Raw genomic sequence first — 12,570 nt, forward strand, 5'->3', positions numbered from 1 at the left:
ATCTCAAGCGAATTTCCTGTACATCATTGAGTAAAACCGTCCCAAATGTACCCTCCACATTTCATGAAAATCTGTCCAGATGTTTTGGTATGATATAACCAGAACTTTATTTATGAAGAGATACATGATACTATGTGATGCCCATTTTCTTCATCTTTCTAAACATGCCCATAATCTTACACTTCTGATGTAAAATTTTGTTAAGGAGAGGAAAAAGGCCCAGGAAACTGAGCTATTCCCCAGTGAGACCACCTAACCCATCACATCATTGGCATAGATGGTAGGAAAGACCAAATGTTTCTCTCCTTCCTTTCTTTGCCAAACTTCCTGAATGGGTTTGACTTATTGTTTACTTCTCTTTTCAATCAGAATTCCACCGCCAAGATTGCATGCATCCCCAACTTCCCTACAAACAACCCTCTTTTTCTCCCATTTTCAGGCGTACCTCATTTTATTGTTCTGCTTTGGAGATACTGCATTTTTTACAAATTGAAGGTTTGTAGGAACGCTGCATTCAGCAAGTCTATTGGTGTCATTTTTCCAGTAGCATTTGCTCACTTCATGAGCAAGTTCACATTTTGGTAATCCTCACAATATTTCAAGCTTTTTCATTATTAATAATAACATATATATATATATATATATATATATATTTTTTTTTTTTTTTTTTTTTTTTTTTTTTTTTTTTTTTTGCGGTACGCGGGCCTCTCACTGTTGTGGCCTCTCCCGTTGCAGAGCACAGGCTCCGGACGCGCAGGCTCAGCGGCCATGGCTCACGGGCCCAGCCGCTCCGCGGCATGTGGGATCTTTCCGGGCCGGGGCACGAACCTGTGTCCCCTGCAACGGCAGGCGGAGTCTCAACCACTGCGCCACCAGGGAAACCCCATATATATTATTATTAATATACTTGGTATAGGGATCTGTGATCAGTGATCTTTGTTGTTAGTACTACAACTCGCTAAAGGCTCAGATGATGGTTAGCATGTTTTAGCAATATAATATTATTAAATTAAGGCATGTACATTTTTTAGATATAATGTATTGCATATTTAATAAACTATAAGATAGTGTAAACATAACTTTTACATGCACTGGGAAACCAAAAAATTCGTGTGACTCGCTTTATTGCGCTACTCACTTTATTGTGGTGACCTGGAACCGAACCCACAATATCTCTGAGGCATGCCTGTACAAAGCCCCAAAGCCCCAGAGGTTTTCTTTTCTCTTCTGTTGCAATCAACATAGCTGACTAAGGCATGTCTCTCTTCCTAACTACCCGTCTACCACATCTTCTGTTTTCTTCTGGGCGCTTCTTTCATCACTGAGGTCCCTAAGTGTGGGTGCCTCTCTGACCCCGTGTTCCTGTCTGTTACATCCTCATGCCTACAGGGCTCAGTCACTCTCAGATTTAACCAACTTTTTGTGGATGACTCAAATCTGGATAGGCCAGTCAAGCTTTAACTTTACCTACATCTGTCTGCAAAGCAATATTTCTGCTTTAATGTCTTGCAGGGACCTCAACATGACTGAAATAAGCTCTTCCCACTAGACGCGCCCTGTGATCCTGCAACGGCACCACCATTACACCAGCCAATAGTCAGTTGATTGTCATATTCCGGAATGTTCTCTCTCTTGGTGAAATAGACCTTACATCCATCTTTTCCTTCCTATTTCCATTATCCTAAGTGAGTCCCGAATCATCCCAGACTTAGAATCATCTCAGTTCTAGGACTTACTCCATCACAATCAGGAATCTTCCTCCTCTTCCTCCTCTTCCTCCTTTTCCCCCTTTTTTTCCTCCTCCCCCTCCCCCATCCTCTTGACTATATTTTATTGAGCCCCTACTATGTACTAATTATCCCATCTAATCTTCACCTCAGCCCAATGAGGTATTAATATGAGCCTCATTGAACAAAGGAGTAAAAGAAGGACTAGGTCGAATAAATCGTTTCCCAAAGTCACACATCTCAGTGGCAGAGCCAGGATTTGAACTCACCTCTCCAAATTGATGTTTTATCTTACATGGGAGAGTTAAGTTATGGTTCTGAAGTCAGTGCACAAGGGAAAAATTGTATATACTCAAAAATGCCCTTGAAAAACCCTTAAATCACCCATAAGGGACAGTACACATGGTTTTGTGTGTTTAAGCCGGGGCAGTAATAGGTGTGTATAATATGTGATATAAAAGAATGACAGTAGTATGACACATGTGACAGACACTGCTAACTATCACAGCCATTTCCTTCTCCTATCTTTCCTACAGGTAGAGCTAGTCTCCCATAAAATAGCAAAAATGGTGGGTATTCAAGTTTCTGGTCTTTCCTGAAGCTAGAAATGGTCATGTGACCCAGGTATGGCCAATAAGATGTAGAGGGAAGCCTGCTGGGAACTTATAGGAAAGATTTTTCTTCCTAGATTAAAAAGAGAAAAACTTCCAATGAAAGTTTTCTCTTTCTGCCATTATTTTCCTGATTTTGGATGAGGCTGTGAGAGGAGGAGACATGACAGCCATTTCGCAACCTTGAGGCAAGAAAGCATGAAGTAAAAATTCAACACACTGAGGAAGGTGGAGTGGAAGATAGAAGGACACCACTGAGCTAATCCTGGTCCACTGATTTGTGGATTTCTAAGTCAGGTGACAAAAGCCTTTAATGTGAAAGCCCCCTTTAGTTGTCTCTTCTGTTACTTGCAGAAAAAAGCATTCCTAACTGATGTACTGGGATCTATGAAGAACATGTATCATGCTGGTCCCTTGGAAAAAGTTCACTAAATGGAATGACAGGTAGAAATGACCTCACTATTCAAGTATTATATTCTTCCTTTTTCTTCTTATATGTGTGCCAATTACATATCAATGATTTTGTGTAAGTTAAATTTGCATAGGATGCGATTCTGCTACACACTTCCCAGTTTCTGCTTTGAAAACATCCAGGGCTATTTTCTACCAGTATAAACTCCTCAGTCTAGTTTATGAAGACCTCCCAGTCTTATCCCTTCTGTCCATTCAATCTTGTTAATATCCTGTAATCCCTGGAATACCAACATGAAGCAAAAGAAACAGGCACCAGCCACATTTTAGTGCCCAGAGCAGGACTTAAGGGTCTTAGGTTTCCTTCCTGCCTCTGTCCCTGAGGCCAGAGTTTCATATCTTGAAATTCTGTGGGTGGCCCCCAAATGCGCCTGTGAGCAGTGAAAACAAAACAACCCATGGCCTGTGTCTCTACAGTACCACCTAAAAAACTTGACTCCTGAAATCAAAGCTTCTTAGGGCTAAAGGGACTCTTGGGAGTAAAGTATTCAATACTCTTTAGCCCACAACGTTCTCCTAAAGAGGTTTACACGTAGGTGAGTTACACACTTAGAAAATGTACTCCAGCTGCCTGGTTCTGTGCGCAACCACACACAGCAGGCCTGAGAACACACCCCTGCTCAGGCCCTTCCCCTTCTGCACAAACTTGTTCATCTTTGTGCCACTTTATTAATGCAAAGTAGCTAGCAAAGCTGATTTTGAAGGAGTTTTAGTCCATTCAGAGCTATGACACAAAAGATACACCACAACTCCTGGAGTAGGACCAAAACCACGTGTAGGCATATTCCAGCCCCAGTACATGCAATAGTTAGGGCCACACTCCCAAACGCCCTCCAAAACTGCACCATCTCATCTAGACCAGCTGTCATGCATGAGCGCTCAGGCAGAGACTTCTCTGCCTTCAGATCAGTTTCTTTCTCAGTGAAACTTCCCGCAACATTGGTAGGTCATAAGTACCACTGATTCGTTCATTCAGTCACAAACATTTATTGAGCACTTACTTACCGTGTGCCAGGCGCTATTCTAGGCACTGAGGAATACAACCTTGGGCAGAAGAAATGAAATCCCTGCCCTCATGGTACTTGACCTAGTGGAGAAGATGGGCAAAAAATATCCAGTGTGTCCGAAAGTGCTAAGCGTGTGGAAAAAATCTAAATAGAAGAAAGAGGACAGGAAGCGTTGGGAGAGTGTTGAAATTGTAGACGAGGGGTCAGGGGAGGCTGGAGTAGAAAGTCTTGAAGATAAGGGAACGGATGGAGCAGATATTTGGGGAAAGAGCGTAACAGGCAGAAGAACCCGAAGTGCAAAGGCCCTGAGTTTTCAAACTTGTCTGAAGTGTTCAAAAAATAGACAGCAGGAGCCTGGTAGAGCTGAAGCCCAGTGAGCGAGGAGGAGGGTAGGGGGTGATGAGGTTGGGAGGTGATGTGGGTAGATTGTGCAGGTAGGTCCTTGTGGGCCATGCTGAGGACTTTGGATTCTTCACTGAGCAAGACAGAAACCACAGGAGGGATGTGAGCAGAAAAGTGATTTGATCTAATTTAGGTGCTAAAAGGATCCTTCTGGCTGCTTGTGTTGATAACAGGCTGTGGGAAAGGAGGGCAGAAGCAGAGAGCCCTGGGCAGAGGCTGCTCTAACAAGCCAGCCGAGAGATGACGATGGCTCAGCCCAGGGTGGTGGCAGTGGAGGTGGGATAAGTAGTGAATGCATATTAAAGACGGAACCTATAGAATTTGCAGAAGGATTGGCCATGGGGTGTGTGAGAGATGGACGAGGCATCAAGATTTTTGACCAGAGCTCCTGGAAGGACAGAGCGGCTATGCACTGACAGGCAAAGACAGGGAGGGGCAATACTGGATGATCAGGAGTTTCGTTTTGGACATCTTGAGTGTGAGATGCCGGTGAACTCCTCCCTCAAAGTGGGTACTTTGAGAGAGGTCCAGGCTGGAGATGTAAGTTTGGGAAACATCCACATAGAAGGAGGACTTAAACCCCTGAGGTTGGATGAGATCACCAAAGGGCTGAATATAACCAGAGAAGTCATGAAAATGGGTGTTTTCTTTTTCCTAAACGACCCCCCCACCAGTTCCCCCTCCCCCTAGTTCTCAGCTTCACCCTTCTACTACACAACCCCACTAAAGGTGAGGGACTTTTGTCTCTGGGTCAGGCCCAGGTTCTCAGAGAGAGGAGAGATTGTCCAGCTTCTGCAACCTCTGTCACAACACAGCATCTGCAGGTCCTATAGTTCCTCCCTATATAAATCAAAGCACAGCGGCTTTTCAGTTGGCAGCCTCCGCCTTGGCCCCCAGGCACCCACTTGCTTCCCGTTCCATTGAGATTTCCTCTGCCCGCCAGGCAGCTACCTCCCTGCCTTGGTGAGAAGAGAGAAGTCATTAGCCCTGAAAACTGTAGAAGCCGTGGCCAGATGCCTCTCTAGAGGCAGGCTGGCATTTGTCACAGCAAATTCAAGAGGACAAGACCGTGATCAGTCCCCAAACCTGTGGAGAGATAGATGGCAAAGTCTTCTCCAGTCACACAGGGAAAATGGCCAAGAAGCTCAGTACAGAACAATATTACCTGGCCATCTGGCCCTCACTCAGTCTTTCCCCACCCCAGTCGGGGGTGGAGGGAGAAAGGAGGACACCCTTTTTTTTTTTTTTGCCATACGCGGGCCTCTCACTGTTGTGGCCTCTCCCTTTGCGGAGCACAGGCTCCGGACGCACAGGTTCAGCGGCCATGGCTCACTGAGAAAAGTGGCTCAGGTCTTAGCCATCAATCTATGCCAATCTACCATTTCTGGAAATCTGCCCAATTTTTTTCCTGCCACAATGGAGCCCAAGATGGGGGAGAAAAGGAAAGATCCCTCTGACTTCCCTGAAAAACTTGACTTTAGGGAAATAGGACTCAAGAAAATGGATTCTGGATCCAGATCTAACTGAGTTCAAATGCTGGATCTACTATTTATGAGGTGGGTGACTCTGGGCCAGTTTTTAAAGTTCTTTGAGCCTCAGTTTCTTCATCTGTGAAATGGGGATAATAATGGGACTTAACTCAGAGGGTTGTAAGAATTGGCTGAGCATATAAACATGTACAGTATATCATGTTATAACTGCCTCGTAAGTTCTAGTTTGTCCATGTTGCCACTGCTGTTAATAACAGGTATTATGTTCATAAGGATACTGGGGTGGATATAGCTCTTTGCCTGAATTTAAGTTAGGCCCAGGGTTTTCCTAGATTTAGGGATGTGTCCTAGCACAGCAGTTGAGATCCTGATCTGCCCTTTACTAACTGCGGGACCCTCAGCTCTAAAAAAAAGGCTTATGCAACTGAAATGTGATAATGCACGTGACATTGTTCATATAGTGCTGGCACACAGTAAGTGCTCAATAAACGATAAGAATAACAATCATGGCAGCCAGCATCATTATTATCACTGTTGCTGTTGTTACAAGATGGAGAAAGAAGCTCCTGCTGCTAGGAAGTGAGGTGGTTCCTGATGGAACGTGGTTCAGCAAATATCATGACAACCAAATGCTCTGAACAATAAAAAGATCGATGCTCTCTCAACGATAAAACTCTCTGAATGATAAAAAGCATTTGTGCCACAGTGGGGGATCCTTTTGGTACCAAGAGTGACTGATCCTCTGCTTGGGGAGGGGAGGGATTAATGCAAAGAGACATTAACATAAAATGCAGTTGGCATTTACGGGAGCCGTTCATTGGTCTCAGGAGTTAGAATGCTACTTGTGTTTTATTGTTGTTGTTTGGAATGCTGTTTTTATTTGCAGGCAACTGAGAACAGCTGTGTAGGAGGTAAAGGAAAGAGGGGAAGCTGAGGAATGACTACAAGTGCTGTTCAATTAATCAAAAAGGGAAGAGAGTGCGAACGGTGGGTGACTTTGGCCGAGTCATTTTGACCCTTCTGGTCCTCAGTTTCTTCAACCATCTAAGAAAAAAGGGGGAATTGGAATTACTCTCTGAGGCACCCTATTTCTCTATAAAGGGACCACAGGCTGGGTACTTGGGGGGACAAGAGAAAGAAAGAGAAGGCAAAGTTCTGATGGCAGAACCCAAGGGGTGGCAGTACTTATCTATACCACCCCTACTGCCCCCCAAACTGGGACTCCAAGGCTCCCTGATATGAACATACCTTCTGATTCTGGAAGATTCATGATTATCCACCATCTCGATGTGACCTTGGGCAAATTACTTAGCCTTTCTGTGTCTTAATTCCCTGTGAGTAAAATAAAGGAGTTGGACCTGCCAGAGTCCACTGAGCCCTTACATTCAATGATGCTACAAAAACAAAGCCAACATCTGTTCCCTGATGGTCTCCAAGTACTTGGGTCTTTTCCTCATTTCTGTCCTCAACACAAAACTGCCCCAAACCTGGGATGGTACATAGGACCTTCCAAAAAGGAACCTTTGTTTTTTACAGTCACAAAATGTCAGGGTAGGCAAAGACCCAGAGCTTGCCCTTGCCTGCTTTATCTGATGTCAGGGTATCTGTCATAGGCTCCTGGACCGTTTGGCTATTTCTATCAATGCAATGGTCCCCATCTCCTTAAACAGCTGAGAAAATTCCCCAGAACACTCTGATTATCAGAAGTGTTACCACCTTCCAGTTTAGCAAGCATTTATTTTACTGAGCACCTACTATATGCCAGGTATGGTGCTAAGCCCATGAATAAAAAAAAAAAAAAACAATCATCTTCATTCCTACCCTGGTAGTGTTTGCAGTCACTTTTCTTAACATGTACAAGTGTATTATCTGACCTCTTTGATGTTTACATATATTTGAACATTACAGTAAAAGATCTGTCAGCTCAGAAATATAGCCAAGCTTCTGAAATCTTCCTCTTACACATTTTTAGTTTAATGAACAGAACTTCAAATACAAGGGGAGGATGCTTTAAAAGGGGTTGATCAATTACAAAGTTAGAATTTCTCTGGGGCCCTGAGCTACACAGAGCACACAGAAATCCATGGGTAAGATCTTTTCTACCAAATGTCACACGAAAGAAGGCCAAAACCTTGGTAATCCACGAAAAATGAATGGTGTTTTAATGCTGCGGTTTGCTTCAAAATGTGAGAACCCGAGTTAATCAGAAAGTGCACATTCAAGTCATCTTTGTCTCAATGTCAAATTAATACACTTGAGTCCCCTCCCCCAAGAACACGAAATTAAGAGTTTACTGCATTTCCCCACCGCTGACATTGAGCAGAAGGCTAGGTTTGCTGGGCTTTTATTCTTCTCTCCCTGTTTCTAGCTTATAACCCAACAGGAGACTAAACCGCCCCTTGCAGTTTGAAGTAATAACATTTGAGCTATGTGCCTGATTTGAAGGAGATAGAACCACCAGACAGTAAGGAAGAAGGGTTGATTACTGGAGAAGTAAGAGTAAAGCAAGAGAAGGAAATGTGGGGAAAAACAAAGAAGGAAAGGAGAAGAGGTTAAGAAATGAACAGAATCTACAGTAGTGGCTCCTTGTGGCTTTTGACCCCCTGAGACTCTAATGAAAACTACAGACCAGAAAAATACACAAACACACAATTTTGGCATGCAATTTCAGAGGGTTCGTGGATCCCATTACTTCCAACTCTGAAGCTATCTGTCTCAAATGAAGAATTTCTCCTCTAGAGGCCCAGCAGATATCAGGAAACTAGAAAAGAAAAGACCACCTTGTTGTAATCAAGGAGCAGATACAAACATCCAAGTAGCAGACTGACTGACCTATTAAATGGTCGCCTTTCAACTTACTGATCACTTATTGAGACTTACTACATGCTCAACAGTATGTGAGCTTCCCTAGGTGTTTCAAGAACTATGTTATAAAAAGCCAGGTTTTCTTTAAAATTTAATTTAATTGTTTTTTATTGGGGTATAGTTGTTTTACAATGTTGTGTTAGTTTCTACTGTACAGTGAAGTGGAGTTCCCTGTGCTATATAGCAGGTTCTCATTAGTTATCTATTTTATACATAGTACTGTACATATGTCAGTCCCAATCTCCCAATTCATCCCACCCCTTCCTTCCTCCCTCGGTGTCCATATGTTTGTTCTCTACATCTGTGTCTCTATTTCTGCCTTGCAGACTGGTTCATCTGTACCATTTTTTCTAGATTCCACATATATGTATTAATATACCTTATTTGTTTTTCTCTTTCTGACTTACTTCACTCTGTATGACAGTCTCTATGTCCATCCACATCTCTACAAATGACCTAATTTAATTCCTTTTTATGGCTGAGTAATATTCCATTACATATATGTACCACATCTTCTTTATCCATTCGTCTGTCGATGGACATTTAGGTTGCTTCCATGACCTGGCTATTGTAAATAGTGCTGCAATGAACACTGGGGTGCATGTGTCTTTAAAAAACCAGGGGTTTTGGGACTTCCCTGGTGGCGCAGTGGTTAAGAATCCACCTGCCAATGCAAGGGACACAGGTTCGAGCCCTGGTCTGGGAGGATCCCATATGCTGCAGAGCAACTAAGCCCGTGAGCCACAACTACTGAGCCTGTGCTCTAGAACCCACGAGCCACAACTACTGAGCCCGCGTGCCACAACTACTGAAGCCCACACGCCTAGAACCCTGTGCTCTGCAACAAGAGAAGCCCCCGCAATGAGAAGCCTGTGCACTGCAATGAAAAGTCCCTGCTCACCACAACTAGAGAAAGCCCGTGCGCAGCAATGAAGACCCAACACAGCCAAAAATTAATTAATTAAAAATACCAAAACCCCCAAAAAACAGGGGTTTTTAAGGCTCCTTCCCACCAGCAAGGTCAAGCCAGCTCCTGTCAACAAAAGTCAGCCCCAGGAAGCATAAATTGGTACAACCACTTTGCAGAGCAATTTGGCAATATCTAGTGAAGCTGGGGATACATACAGTACACAACTCAGCAATTCCACTCCTGGGTATATGCCCTAGAGAACTCCACATGCAAGATTGAGGAGACAGCTTGGTTCAAAATAGCACGAAACTGGAAACAACTCAAATGGACAAATACATGGTAGGCTATTCATACCACAGAATACCATGCAGCAGTAAAAATGGATGAATGGGAATTATTCTTGTCAATCAGATTGACCTCATGTTGAATGCTAAAGGCAGTTTGTAGAAGAAAACATTTATAGAGAAACTTAAGGCATGCAAAGCAACACATATATACTTCTTATATACTTATGTAGTCAAAATGTAAAATAGGTACCATAAATGTCTTATATTCTTACATAAAAGTGTAAATACCCAAATGGAAATGATAAACACAAAATTCAGGAAAGTGTTTCTGGATGGAGAGAGAAAGGAATGGGGCCAGGGAAGGGAATGCAGGGACTTACACTGTATTACAAAGGTTTCATTTTTAAAAAAATTGTTATTGGAGTATAGTTGATTTACAATGTTGTGTTAGTTCCAGGTGTACAGCAAAGTGAATCAGCTATACATATACATATATCCACTCTTTTTTAGATTCTTTTCCCATATAGGTCATTACAGAGTATTGAGTAGAGTTCCCTGTGCTATATATAAAGGTTTCTTTTTTTTCTTTTTTGCGGTACACGGGCCTCTCACTGCTGTGGCCTCTCCCGTCGCGGAGCACAGGCCCCGGACACGCAGGCTCAGCGGCCATGGCTCACAGGCCCAGCCGCTCCGCGGCATGTGGGATCTTCCCGGACCGGGGCACGAGCCCGCGTCCCCTGAATCGGCAGGCGGACTCTCAACCACTGCGCCACCAGGGAAGCCCAAGACAGATTCTCAACTACTGTAAAGGTTTCATTTTGATGGCAGTTTGCCACCTCACCTCCCTGTTCTCACCTCCTCCACTCTTTCCCTCACCCACTCTGCTCCAGGCACGCTGGCCTCCTCACTGTTTATCAAACACACCAGACACAGTTCAGCCTCAGGGCCTTTGCACTTGCTGTTCTCTCTGCCTGGCACTCTCCTCCTTCAGTCATCCTCATGGCTTTTTCACTCACCTCCTCTAGGTTCTCATTCAAATATCACCTTCCCAATGCAAGTCTTCCCTGGCTTCTAGCCCTCCTGCCCATAATACATCCCATCCCTACTCTGTTTTATTTTTTTCTCTGTAGCCCTCATCAACATCTAACACATTAGATATTTCATTCATTCATGCAGTTTTTCTTTCTTCACCCCTAGAATGTCAGTTCCACAAGAGGAGGGGCTTTTGTCTGTTTTGTTCACTGCTATGTCCCAGAGCCTGGCACATAGTAGTTGCCCAGTAAATACTCATTGAATGAATATTTGCATACACAGGCATTTGTTATATTATTCTCTACTTATTTTCGAATGTCTGATTATTTTTATTATACATTTTTTAAACAACAACAACAAAGTCAACCACTGGGCTCTTGCACTGATGAGTTTCCTAGAGAGTGACAAGTGCCCAATGCCATAATATGTCCCAGGAACCTTCCAAGGTCGCAAGCCAAAGAAGTGTGGGCACAGCAAACAGAACTCCCTCAGTGAACACCCAAGCCTGCTAGAGCTGGCCCACAGTGCTCGCAACAGACCACTCAGATCTGAATGACTCTAATGAAACAGCCCAATATGACACAGCCCAATAGGATGCTTCGGTGAGAAGCAACATTGTTTTGAAACAACAGGTATGTTCAAAACTTTAATTGTGAGAGCCCAGCCAACACAGCATAGGTACTAAGACCCATGACATCTACCAAGAGAGACAGGACCTGGAGCAGCAACAAACCCTAGAGGAGAAATAGGATCCCACAGAACAGAACTATGACCGCATACAGGAGAACTACGAGGAAGGTCTCCCAATGAACAGGGGTCTTGGAAGAGAAGAAACAGACTTAGCTTGGGAGAGAGGAGTGGGTAAGCAAAGGAGCCAGAAATCATCATAAAATGGTAATGTCTATATTGGGACCTGATAAAGAGTTTGGGGTCTGTGACAAAGATTGGCTGGCTATCCACCAAATCCATTTCTGTTTCCTTCTAAGTACGGTCTGATGCTTCCCAGCTTCCCTGCAGCGATGTGTGGGCATGTGACTGAATTTTGGCCAAAGGCATATGAGTGAAAGAGGTTACATGCAGGGTCTCAGCCAGGCCCATACAACCTCCCAAATATCACCATCCATGCTCGTTTCTCTTCCATGGTTTGATGCAGACAAGCAGACCTGATCTGTGGGTCAAACAATAAGGAACCACAATGTAGCAAGGACCCGGGGGTCCCTCAAACACTGTGTGGAGGAAAGAAGCCGGCCAACGAGGAACAGCTGTTTTGGTCCTTCAATGAGTAAGAAATAGACTACTGTTGTATTTAAATCATTACCTAGTTTTGGAATTTTTGTTGTTGTTGTTATAGCAGGTAGTGTTACCTTATACAGGGTCCTTGGTGGAAAGTGCATACACATTCCCCTTTCAACTATGGTTCACTGTACCAGATCTGAAAACTCCTCAATACTGCAGTAACTGCACCTTACTTAGACTGGTTTTGTCCATAATCCCATCACAATCTCTTGCACCCAGAAGTCCTCAAAAAACATTTACCAACTTAAAATGAAGGCAAGATATCCCCAAGCAAAGCAAAAGAACCACGCGTGCACAACAGTTAAAAACTTGAGTTCTGGAATCACATCATCTCAGGTTCAAATCCCAGCTTCATCGCTTACTAGCTGGGTGATCTAAGGTCCCTCTGTGCTTCAGATTCCTCAACGGTCACATGGGAATATTAATATTTCCTAATTCATTGGGTGGTTGTAAGGATTAAATGAGAGAACGT

General features: G+C 43.7%; 1 protein-coding gene across 7 annotated transcripts in view; it reads right to left on the minus strand.

The window, feature by feature from the left end:
• CACNA1A (calcium voltage-gated channel subunit alpha1 A) overlaps positions 1-12,570 on the minus strand; it is a 322,020-nt gene that overhangs the window by 179,270 nt on the left and 130,180 nt on the right. The gene's annotated exons all lie outside the window — the stretch shown is intronic.

Source organism: Tursiops truncatus, chromosome 3, assembly GCF_011762595.2.
Source record: "Tursiops truncatus isolate mTurTru1 chromosome 3, mTurTru1.mat.Y, whole genome shotgun sequence".
NCBI lineage: Eukaryota > Metazoa > Chordata > Mammalia > Artiodactyla > Delphinidae > Tursiops > Tursiops truncatus.